At 50.1% G+C, this 11761-nt stretch overlaps 1 protein-coding gene across 4 annotated transcripts in view; it reads left to right on the top strand.

Moving 5' to 3' along the window:
- Nucleotides 1-267: 267 nt before the first annotated feature.
- The window catches only part of LOC107308597 (glycerophosphodiester phosphodiesterase domain-containing protein 5), a 135334-nt gene continuing 123840 nt past the window's right edge, over nt 268-11761 (top strand). For 3 of the 4 annotated variants that reach the window (XM_015852602.2, XM_015852598.2, XM_015852601.2), the window contains exon 1: nt 268-510. The gene's annotated coding sequence lies outside the window, so the exon portion shown is untranslated. Of the gene's footprint in view, nt 511-7899; nt 8024-11761 lie in introns of those variants that run through there. The other variant, XM_015852599.2, reaches the window with a different exon arrangement.

Genomic DNA, 11761 nt, shown 5'->3' with positions numbered 1-11761 from the left:
CAAACCCTTTGGGATCAAGCAGCCAAAGCCTTTCTCATCCCTTTGAGTGGAGTTTTGGGGCACACCGGGGTGGGAAACGGATGGGAACCCCCCCAAAGCTGCATCCTCGGGACAGCTCTTGGTGTGCTCTGTGTGCCACACCATAGGGAAAAACGCTGCGAGCTCCAGGGCTCTGCCTTCCTCCTCCTCCTCCTCTTCCTTCTCCCCCACCTTCTCCTCCTCCTCCTCCCTCTGCTCGGGGCGGAGCCGCCCGCCCCAACCCCCGCCCCGCAGCCGGGAGCGGGCGGCGGATCGGAGATCGGAGCGTTGCGGGGACACGGAGCTGCCACCGCCCCGCACCCGACCCTCCTCTATCCCCAACGCCGACCTGCCCGGGGACGGCTCCACTACCAGCATCGCTGCCCCCGGGGGGCGGTTGGGGGGCGGGGGGGGGGCATCGCTTGGAGAGGACGAGGGTCCCCCCCGCATCGGAGCTGGGCGACCTGGAGGATCTTCCGGCTGTAGCTGCAGGTAAAGCGGTGGATGGGGAGGAATGGTTGGGATGGGGGGAATTTTGTGTCCTTTGGGGTGATGAATAGCTGGGGGGGGTGCTGGGTGTTTCACCCCTAAAGCTGCACCGATGACCACAGGGGTGCTTTTTCCTTGCAAAAAAAAAGTCCTTTCTAGCTCTCTGTGACTGTTCCAAGTGATGTACCCAAAAAGCAATGTGCAGCTCGCCCGGCTGGGAGCATCCCGAGTGAAGTTAGGAGATGCTGGATGCTACCATGCATTGGGGGACAGCACCTGGGAAAGGCTCTTAGGGACCCCCCCAACTCTCCAGCACCCTCCCAGCTGCCAAGGTGTGGGTGCAGCCACCCCTGTCTCTCCTTTAGGCCATGCTTGTTTTACAGGTCATGCTTCATTTTTAGACTCTGCTCTCCAAATAATGCCACCAGCCTTGTCCCACTGCCCCAGGGCTTGTAAAACCCCAACTAACCAAAATCCCAGAGGTTTTATGACCATCTGCTTGGAGGAATATGCCTATCCCACACCCAGCTCTCCCTATGAGGTTGAGATGGGGACGTCCTGAAGGGGGGCATTTGGGGATGTCCCAGGTGGCTTTTGGGCACATCACCCCTGAGCAAAGCCCTATTGCTATGAGCACACTGAATTCCTTCCCAGCACTGACAAGAATAGATGTAGAAGGATCTTATCCTGCCCCTGATGCTCGTTGAAGAAATCACTCAAGGAAAGAAGGAATTCAGGAACAGGGAGAGGAAAAAAAAAAGAACCTCCTTGCTGTTTTATTGAGGCTGCCTCGCAAGTTTTCGCTGCCCAGAAAACTGGGCGTTGGGGAATCGCAGTGGAAATGGAAATGTGAGCTTTCCTTTGGAAAAGGTCTGTTGTAACAATTGCCGACGTTGAAGCTGTAACATTTTGCCCCCACCGGATGGAAATGGGGATTATTCAGCCAGGAGTAAAACAAAACCAACCCAAAGCCGACCCCCAAAATCACCACGCTTTGGTTCTTAGGGTTGGGTCGGCACGGCTGCTATTATTACTTGCAGTCATGTGGGCTGAAGGGGTTATTTTGGGGCTGGAAAGGGATAGCGGATATACGGTCGGAATGGTGACAACGCTGCATCATGAAGGGAAAAAAGGAACGATGGCTCTCTTTGCTGGAAAATGAGTGCTCACTCTGTGAGCCTTTGCAGGGCAGGGTTATGTTGGGCACGGGGAGTGTTGAGCCCCAGCATATGCTGCTCTCCCTTGGCTGCTTCCAGCTGCCAGGAAACACAGTGCCATCAGCAGCAAAAGTTAGACCAGCTCTTAAAGAGCTTTATTTGGGTTTGGATCTTGCACAGATGCAGGATGAATGCCTTCCACCTGCCGTCCATCTCCTAAATTGCTGGCTTGGCAGGTGTGGTTAGGGACAGGCTGGAGGGAATGAGTGTCCTGCCTGGTTCTGGCACTCACATTGCTATGGAAGCCGTCCTTTAATTCACCACCTGAATCCTTCAAGGCTGCGATTGGAACCTATATGCATAGAACCAGAAAGGTTGGGAAAGACCCCCCAAAGATCACCAAGCCCAACCCAGCCCCACCATTCCCACCCATTGAATCACAGTCATTGAGTTCAGGAATGACCTCCAAGACCACCAACCCCAACCCAGCCCCACCTCTTCCCCATTGAGGCTCAGAGCATCTTTAAGCCAGTATCCCCTCCAGCTGCTCTGGGATGTTGCTGCTGCTGCTTTGGTGGTGAATATAAGCTCAGAGTTCATTTAGTAGCGTGTGACTCTGTCAAGCAGCACTTTTTCTATTCAATAAGCATGTTCCACACGTTACACTCCTCCCTGCAATGAATTCTGTACTTGAAAGCGAAGCATGACTGATGTTTGTCTTGAGCCTCGACAACGAGCAGCACAAAGAAAATGAGTTTGGGTTCCATCCATTTATTTAGCGTCGGGGCTGCGGATTCAGGAGCTGCTGGCTTGGAATTAATGATAAAGGGTTTCGTTTCAGCAAGGCAACAAATTGCTTTTATGAAGCAGGGAGGTTATAGTGAGATAATGAGCCAACTGCAGGGGCCAGGGGTGGCTTCCTGCACTCGGAGCTACAGCTGTGCCATGTGCATTTGATCTCAGGTAACTGCATTAAAGTTAATGCAGGGGTCACTTTCTTTTATATTATTGTTGTGTTTTCTTCTTTACACACATCGTATGGGTTACGAGAGCTGCAATCTGCAAACGCTGTTGTAAGTTGAGGTTAAGATCTTGATGGGGAACGTCCCCTTTGCCCACATTGTCTGCACAGCACTCAGGTGCTCGCTGGTGCTGATGGGTTTGGGTGGACCCCCCGATTAGGAGGGGTATCAGTGGCCTTTAGCTGGTTTTTAGGTCCTGCTGAGGGTGATAATAAAAGGATGTGGTGGCACCTCTGAACTGCAGCATTCCTGCTTCACAGCTCTTGACCTGTGCAAACATTGTGGTTTGGCTTTGGCCAGTGTTGAGGTTGGAGGTGGGTTTGGGTGTGTAGGGCTCTATAAAGGACGTGCTTTATGTAGAGGGTGATGCCAGTTTGAAACTCCTTTTTAACGAGCAAATAACACAGAGGCTGTGCTCCCAAAGTGCCTGATTGAGATAACTGAGGTGCTCCACAGCTTCTTGACGGGAGCAATGGGATCCACCTGGCAGCCACTTGGATCCTGCCATAAGGAGGCATCATTAAGCTGCAGCAGCTGCTAATTACCCCTCTAGGAGACCAAATGGTGGAGGAAAGAGGTGTCTCTGTGAGTTCCTCTTTGTGCAGCAAAATAACAAGGGCTGTTGGTGGTAGGAGGCTGCTGCTGTTTTGCTGGTGGTCACTGCAGCAGTTGTGGGGTGAGTGGTGTCTCTTGGCTTCTCCTTTTCCCCTCAGCTCTTTTATCTGCCAGGACTGAGCATTCAGGGCTGCTGCTCCCCAAAATCAAATAGCGTGAGGCTGAGTGTTCCCTCTGCTCAGGAGAGGGCAGTGTCACACCAACAAGCTGCTCCCTTTACAGCAGTGCCACCCTATTCCCACCCAAGGGTGTGATTTCCACTCCCCATACGGGACCTCAGCGCCTCGTTTCTCTCCTTCCCTCCCCAAGCAAAACATCTCCGTTCCAGATGCGCTGAGCATGAGTGTGCTTACGGTGTTTACCAAACCTCTGCAGGACGACTCGGCGCGTGATGCAGGGGAAAAAAAGGGATTAAAAGGATTGTTTATAGCGGTTGCTTTTGCTTGGCAGCCCCTCTATAAACAGTGCTTAGATGCAGCTACTTTAATGCATGTCTCTGCTTCCAGGGAAGCTGCGTGCAGGCGTTTGGCTGTGCTGCTATTCCCTTCCATAGTTCTCCCTACTTCCTCTGTAAATACCCCCCGGGACTGGCAGGATGACTCTATGGATGCTTGGTGGAATAGGCTGTTGTTGCTCAATAACCTGAAAAAGCCTTATTTTTATACGTATTATATAAATATTTGCACAACGCCTCTGCCAAGAAGTGGTTTCAAGGTACAGCACGTTCCCTTGGAGGGTGTTCCAGTGCAGACCTTCTTGGGTGGTAATGGGAAATCCCTCCTTGCTTTGGTCCTTCTTGCCACGCTGTGTGTTTTGGTGTGCTGAATCTATTCCGTATTTTGATGGAGCTCTGTCCCTTTTCCCTATGTGCCTGTAGGCAGGAGAAGCTCCATGACAAACATTTCTCTTGTGGATGGTGATTTTGGCAGTGATTTTTGTGGCTCCTTATCCAGGAATTGATGAATTGGGCTGATGATGTTTGTGGAATCATCATAGAATGGGTTGGAGTGGACCTTCAAGATCATCATCATCATGCCCCCCACCAGCCCAGGTTGCCCAGGGTCCCATCCAAGTATGGGGCACCACAGCTCTGAGCAGTAGTGCCATAATGATGTGGTTATTACTACTGTTATTATTCCCCTGGATGAAGGGTGGAGGTAAACCATACCTCATCCCAGTAGGCATGAGGTTGCACATCATCATCCCAGATGATGTGCAATGTGTACTGGCACCATTGAGCTGTTTTTTAGCTGCTCTGAGTTTTAGGCTCTCATTGCAGAGGTTGCTCAGCATCTTGCATCCGATTTAAATAGCACAAGGTGAGGAGCGGCGTTTCCTTTAATAGTTATTCCAAATACAGCATTTAAAGAGGCATAATGGGTTGGCTGTGTGTTTATACACTAATTGTCTGCTATCCTCCATCTCCAGCCACTTGTCTTGTATTGATGGATCCCTCGTGCTGACAGTCACCCCATCGTAAATGAAATAGCCTCCATCTAAAATCAAGTCAATGGTCTGGTCGTCTACTGCAGCGCTGCAGCAAAACAAATAAAACCAATTAAGTTGTCAGACCAAGAGTCTGAACGAGTCGACAGGAGCCCTGCAGCTGCTGGTGGTACTCAGGAGGTTGCGGGGTGGTGTGGGATGCACTGAGCACTGCTGGGAAGCCTATTTAATCCCAGAGCAGTCGCTTAATGAGCTTGGGGAGGATTTGGGGCTGTGTCTGGGCTTGATGCCCTGATGGATTCCCCAGACTCTTCTGCAGAGTGTGGTGTGAAGGGGCAGGTTTGGCCCTTCCAAGGCCTTTAAGGTCCCCAACCCATCCCACCATGCCCAGTGACCTCAGTGATGCTCATCCAACCCTTTGTCCTCTTTGTTCCTTGGGGATAGGAGAGGTTCAGTAGGGCAGGAATGCTCCATCCCTGCAGGCATTCAAGGCCAGGCTGGATGTGGCTGTGGGCAGCCTGTGTTTTGGGTTGGGATTTCTCCATGCTTGTTGGAGTTGAGCACTCTGTGATGGCTGAGCAGTCCCTGTAACAACCTGCATGTGGTTCGTTAGGAGCCCTGCTATTCATCAAGCAGAGAGGTGAGGCCTTATGGCTTCTCCAACCTTCTATTTTCAGCCGTGTTCCTGTTAACATGCAAATTATGCTTATCAGGAAGGATTGCTCTGCGCTCAGCTTGCGAGCCCTGTTTCCCAGCCTCTACAGAGATAGCAAAAAAGCTTGCTAAAAATACATATATAGCATCTCCCCCTGCTTGCCAGCTGAGTGCTGCGAGCTCCTGAGCTGCTGGCTCTGTAGCATCTGATGCTCTGTGAATATACAGTGGTGGGCAGCTCCAGGTTTGGGGGTGGGTTACCCCTCTTGCTTGGGTTTGCCATGAACTTGGGTTGCTGCAGCTGTGCTCTCCTGTTTTTATTCCTGGAGGCAGAATCTGTGTTAAAGCAAAGCAGCAAAACTCGTACCCAGCTCTGAATTAATCGCCAAGTGCTTCTCATCCTCATTAAAAGCCTAATTTAACCTGCAAAGTTTACAGCTTGGCTGGAGAGACTTTCCCTTATCACAAGTGCTCCCTAATCGGTCTTGTTTTGCACGAGGATGGGTTTTTTTTGTTTGGATCTCAAGGCTTTGGAGAGCTGTATAACATACAGGAATGCGGTGTGCTTGTGGGTAAGACAGCTGTATATGTTAAAATGTTAATGTGATGGGAGCAAACGTGCTCTGGTGTCTCTTTACGCTGCCAGGCAAGGTCACCCTGCTGCTGAAACAAGGCGTGCAGGGCCTCCACAAGGCTCTGTTTTGCAAAGGAATAACCATCTGCTTGTGGGATGATAGCAGGGCAGCTGCTGTCCCTGAAGATGTGGGCAGGAGGAGCAGAGGTGAAGGACAGCACCCAAGGATGCATCTCCTTGTGTTGGTGCACCTGCAGCGTGCTGGGGTTTCAGCTCTTCTTCTCACACGTGGCCAATTAGGTTTTAGCATCTTGTCGACCTTATTTCTTCCCCTTTATTTAAAGGGAATGTCCGTAAGTGAGCAATACTGGATGCTGTGAGCAGTCTGAAGGGAGGCAGATGTATGTGGTAGAGCAATGTCTATGAACTCAATGTAAGCCTGGCAAATTGCTGCTTCCTTTTTTGAAGGGAGAGGGCATTGGGGTGATCCATCATCAGGATGGAGGTCACCAGCTGGCTGCATGCTGCCCTTGATGTCCTGCAGAGGCCACATGTCTGCTGTCAGCTGTGGCATTTGGGGACGTGCTTGGCATTGCTTAGGGAACGGCACAGATCCTTCTTTGTTGGGTAGTGATGGTGACCACGAAGTAGCTGTGAAAATGGTGTGTTTTATAGGCAGGAGTTAACACAGCTGCCTCCAGGGCTTGATGGGTGATGGACCCCATGCAGACTGGCAGCATGTAGATTGTATCCCAGCAAACTGTGGCTTTGGTACCTCCAGTGGATATTAAATGGCATGGCCTCCAACTGTTGGAGCTCTTGGAGTGATGTACCTACCGAGTACCCAGCTAAAGGCTGAACACAGCTGTTGGTCTTCCCCAGAAGAAGAACATGGGGAGGAAGCTCTTGGCCTCAAAAATGAGGTTGGTCCTTCCAGTTTTGGGTTTGGCTTTGAAGACAAGGTTGGTTCCTCTGGGTTTGTCTTTCCAGCCCTCAAAACCTGCTGGCGTTGCTCTTGTCCTGGCTCTGTAATGCAACTCCAACTCCACCAAAAGTCGATGCTGATTGGATATACTCTTCATTTATCCTTCATTAGGGGTCACTTTTGGGGAGCTGTTGCAAACAAATTGTCTGGCAGGCTGGGAAAGCTTTGGTGCACACTGGTTTCAAGCTTCTTCGGTACTGAACATGCTAGGAATGATGCTGGTGATCTGTCCTTGTGTCACCTGGTGTGGGGTGATAAAGGCTTCACCTGCAAATGAGCCTTGCTGAGAGGTGTGAGCAGAGGTTAATAGCAGGTTGGATTTGAGTTGTTGACCTAAAGGCAAAGGCTCCTGTTGGCCTGAACACCCCTCGGGGTTTTATCTTCTTGATGTGCTAAATGCCATTGTATTGCAGCAGGAAAGGTGATTAGTTGGCAGAAAAAAGAGCCTGTGAGTTTGGCTGAAGCTGTAACCTGAAATCCTGACTTCTAGAGATGTCTGTAAGAGCAAAATGGGCTTAAATGAGGGGGTTCTCTGTACTTCTAAAAGCATCAGCTTGCTGTGTTAAAAGCCTTCTATCACGGCAACCCTTAAATCCAAGCTTTTGGGGCTGCAGTCTGGTCGTGCTGAATGCCCTCCAGCTGCAGGGAGATCTGCTTTAAGGTCTGGGCTGTGTTCTGCACCTCTCCCTGAGCACTTGGTCTGGGTTTTGTAGAGCTTGGGGGTATGGGGGGTGAGGAGCAGCGAGCTCATGAGGTCACGGGTTTGGGGTTAACGGTGTCAAGAAGACCTAGTGTCCGCTTGTATCTCTGCAGCCTCCCTCCCTGGGCGTTACGTGCTCCTCTCTATCTCTGCTGATATTTGCAGTAGTGATAAGAAAGGCTCTGTAACAAGCATGCTCGGCAGCAGATAAAACTGACTGTGCTGGAGAGCTGTTCCAGCTGGGAGCTTATCAGCCTTATTCGAACTTCAGCCATCAGCAGGGCTGGGAAGAGGTGGGTGTTTCGGGTCCTTGAGCAGAACAGAAATGTTCAGCAAGGTTTTGTGCTGAAGTGCTGCCTCTTGGTAAGTCCCTCTTAAATGCGTATTACTATTGTTGTTTTTAAAGTGGCCGAGCATTTGTGTCGAATACATGCAGCTGGTTGCTGTGCTGTGTGTTTGTGGGTGCAATGAGGCAGCTGGTGATTGGCAGAGGTAGTCTCAGGGTGTATTAAATTGAGCTTCCATGTGCTGCCTGAGTGCATTGAGGTGAGTGGAAGGGCTGCTGCAGTCTGAGCATGGGCATGTCTTGTCCTTCTGATCTGGGCAGTTGACTCCATCCCTATACAAGCATCTCCATCCTCCCAGGGTCTGTGACTTGGAGCTCTCTCCAGAGGGTGGATGCCCACAGATACTCTCTAAAGAATAACAACACAGTTAATTCTGATTTCTTTTTGTCTTAGGAAGTAAAAACATTCACTTCCAGCCTCCACAAAGGTCCTCCCCAAAGATGGGTGGAACTGGATAGCCAAGAACAAGTCAAAGGACCTGGAAAGGGAACTCAGTTCTTTGGTTGTTCCTAACTTATTCTTTGTTCCTAACCTTGGAAAGAGCTGTCAGGCACTGGCACAGACTGCATGGAGAGGGGAGGGGGTCAATGGCCCCGGAGGTGTTCCAGAGCCATGAGGGTGTGGGCATGGTGGGGTGGGTTGGGGTAGGAGTTGGATATCTTTTCCAATCTTAATGAGTTTCTGATTCTGTTAGGAAGTGGAGCAAATTGGGAAGGTGCTTTTCTTGTTTGCTTCCCTGTTGTTTTCCGTGTTGCTGGCCACTGATGTTGTAAATGTACAGGAAGTCGTGGGGAAGTGAGGTCAAACCTGAATCACTTGCTGTTGGCCATGGCCTCCAGGTGTCCTCTTGTATGCAGGGTCACCTCAGGACACAGCAGTGCTATTTGTTGCTGCCTGCCACAGACTGCTTTTAGAATCATGGAATGGTTGGAGTTGGAAGGGACCCTTAAAAGCCACTGGTCCCACTCCCTGCAGTGCACACCCACAGCTCCATCAGTGCTCACAGCTCCATCCCCAACCTCAGGTGTCTGCAGGGATGGGGCATCCTGAAAGCTTTCTTTTCATTCCAGTTGTAGCATAACTTGATTTCCTTTCCTTTTGCACTGGAAGGGATTCTTCAGAAGGCAATATGGCTGGTGTGAGGGCTGGCTTGACCCAACTGTTGGCATAGCAGGAGATGGAGGCTGGAAGGAGCTGAGATTTGGCATGAGTGATGCTGATGTTCTTTGCAAAGCTATGCTCCAGGATTTCATCTGACCAAGTCAAGCTTGCTGCATGGAGCGTCAGCCCTGGCTGTGCAGAAGATAGCCTGAGCTGTTAAAAGAGATGGCATTTGGACAAAACCATGAGCAAATGCTTGCTGCTGTTACACAAAGGTCAGCGTGACCGTCTGGCTCCCGAACTGAGTCGTTGGGTTCAGTTTTTCAGCTAACACTTGCTACTGCTCAGCTGTGTAATCAGCTAACAGGATTTAACACCAATGTTTCTAACTCAGCTTTGCGCTAGCACTGTAATCCAAAAGAAAGCTAGACTTCAAGTGAGTGCAAATGCGAGTTCCTGGGGCTATCCAATTCTAGGACCAGACAGCAAAGCCATTTGATTGCTATGCCAACAGCTCTATCTGAACTGACTCCGTGCTGTGGAACTGGGGATAAGGAACATCTATTGGAGCTTATTAAATCTCAAAGACCTTCCACTTAAGGTGGCTTCTCTGTGGAAATTCTCTTGTTTTCCACCTCCGGTATTTAAACACAAACAGCCTCTTGTGTTATGGGGAGGTGGTTGCAATGAGTGTTGCTTCTTTTCACCTTGGGAGCTGCTAACTGGAACCCCAAACCATCTTGTATATTGAGAGGTAATTCTCTGCTTCAATTTGGAAGTGAAACATGGCAGGGCTGGAGCCTGGCGCCAGGTCTAAGAGGAAGAGGAGGTGAACGAGTGGTGGAAGGAGGCATCAAACATCTCAAATCACTGTGTAACTGTGTGCCCTTGGACCTTCCACGTGTTGGCATCAGGTCTGAATCTCAGCACGATTCTTTTGTTCTTATTCTGGCGTTTTTGTTCCATTTTTTACTTTCTGGCCTTCACGTTGCCTTCATGTGGGCTTGCCTCAACCACCACTTTCTTCTTCCTGGGCACTCCCAACCTCACCATTTCTGGTGATGGGTCCCATGTGTTTGATTGCCTCAGGCTGATTTTATCTCATACCTTCCAAAAGAAATACTACCTAAAACACTGAGAGTTCTACCAAGCCAGCTCATGGACGGGGCTGTGAGTAAAACCCTGTTATATCTCATGCACCATCAACTTTAATGCTTGCTATACAGTTAAGCTGTTGAGAGGGAGCACTGGGCTGAGGCAGCGTTGCTGCTGTTAAAAGCTAAATACAACAGCAAAGGGCTGAGTGTTGAAATAAATTGTGCCTTGGATGTCTGAGAGGGTATATAAGGATTGTGGAGGTGCCTGGGTTTTCCCCAAGGCTCAATGAGAGACTTGGGAAGGTGGTGGCTGACTGCATGTGGGGAAAGCTTTGTGTCCCAGGAGTGATACATCCTCTCCTTGCCATGGAATGTGAGGGCTTTATTTAATCCATTTTCATGTTCTGTGACTTAAAACCACCAGAGAGGTGGAGGTGCCCCATCCCTGCAGACACCCACGGTCAGGGGATGGGGCTGTGAGCACTGATGGAGCTGTGGGTGTCCCTGAGCACTGCAGGCAGTGGGACCCAATGGACTTTAAGGGTCCCTGGTTTTTGTCCCCACCCCAATATATCCAGGCCTTTCTGCTTTGCAATTCAAGCACAGATGGTAGAGGCAGCACGGAAGCTCACGTCCTGCTGCTCCAGTTCAGCATCTCCTCCAGGAGAAGTCTTGCTGCGTGAAGGTGATGCTGAAAGCACTGTCACAACACCTTTCATGGGGTGAAGGAGAGATGAGCTGGGAAAGCAGCAAACTGCAAGCAAATTGCTTCAGGCTTTTTCCTGCAATCCCAGATCCCTACAGGCTTGGACAGAAAGCCTGGAACTGTTTTCAGCAGGAGTAGAGAGCCTGATGTGCTACGATATAGTTCTGGGCAGAGCCTTCAGGTCTGTGCCTTGGTTCCTCCTTCAGAGGAGATGATGCTGGCTTTGCATACATAGCAAAGCAAAGCATCAGGGATCACTGCTGTGGACACTTATTTATCCCCCTGGGTACCTCAGTGGGCTTTTCTTAAGCTTAAAGCAGTGACTCTCAATGCTGATGTTCCTTTAGAAACAAGAGATGCCTTTGCTTCAATACTGTTTTGCTGTAAGGTTCACTTCTTTGCAGTCTTACGCAGGCTGTGTCAAGCTTTGCTCTTCTCCAGGTGTAACTGATGCTCCTTGCAGGGCTCATGGTTCTCTCTCCCCATGAGGGATGGGGACAGGAAAGGTTCTTCTCTTTTTCTTCCTATCAGTGCTATCCTGTGGCCAGTTAATTTCAATTACAGAAGAGTAAAGAATGGTGTAAACTTGAAACAGGTCTTTGCGTGGAGTTACACGAGTGAGGAGTTGATGTGAGTTTCGGGGCAGGTATTTGCTCTGTTGGTTGTGTCTCCTCATTGTGCAAGGTAGATATAAGTCTTGGGTTGGTTACTCAGCCTGTTCTTGCTGTGGCACCGTTGATTTGAGCTGGTGAACTCAACTTCTCAGGTGTCTGCTATAACAAATATGGACATACAGCTCCAGTGATGTGGTCAGTGCTCTGGGAGGATAACAGCAACCCCTCTGGCAGAG

The sequence above is a fragment of the Coturnix japonica genome, chromosome 1 (genome assembly GCF_001577835.2).
Source record: "Coturnix japonica isolate 7356 chromosome 1, Coturnix japonica 2.1, whole genome shotgun sequence".
Classification (NCBI taxonomy): domain Eukaryota; kingdom Metazoa; phylum Chordata; class Aves; order Galliformes; family Phasianidae; genus Coturnix; species Coturnix japonica.
The sequence above is the reverse complement of the archived record's forward strand: the minus strand, read 5'-3'. Positions and strand labels throughout refer to the sequence as shown.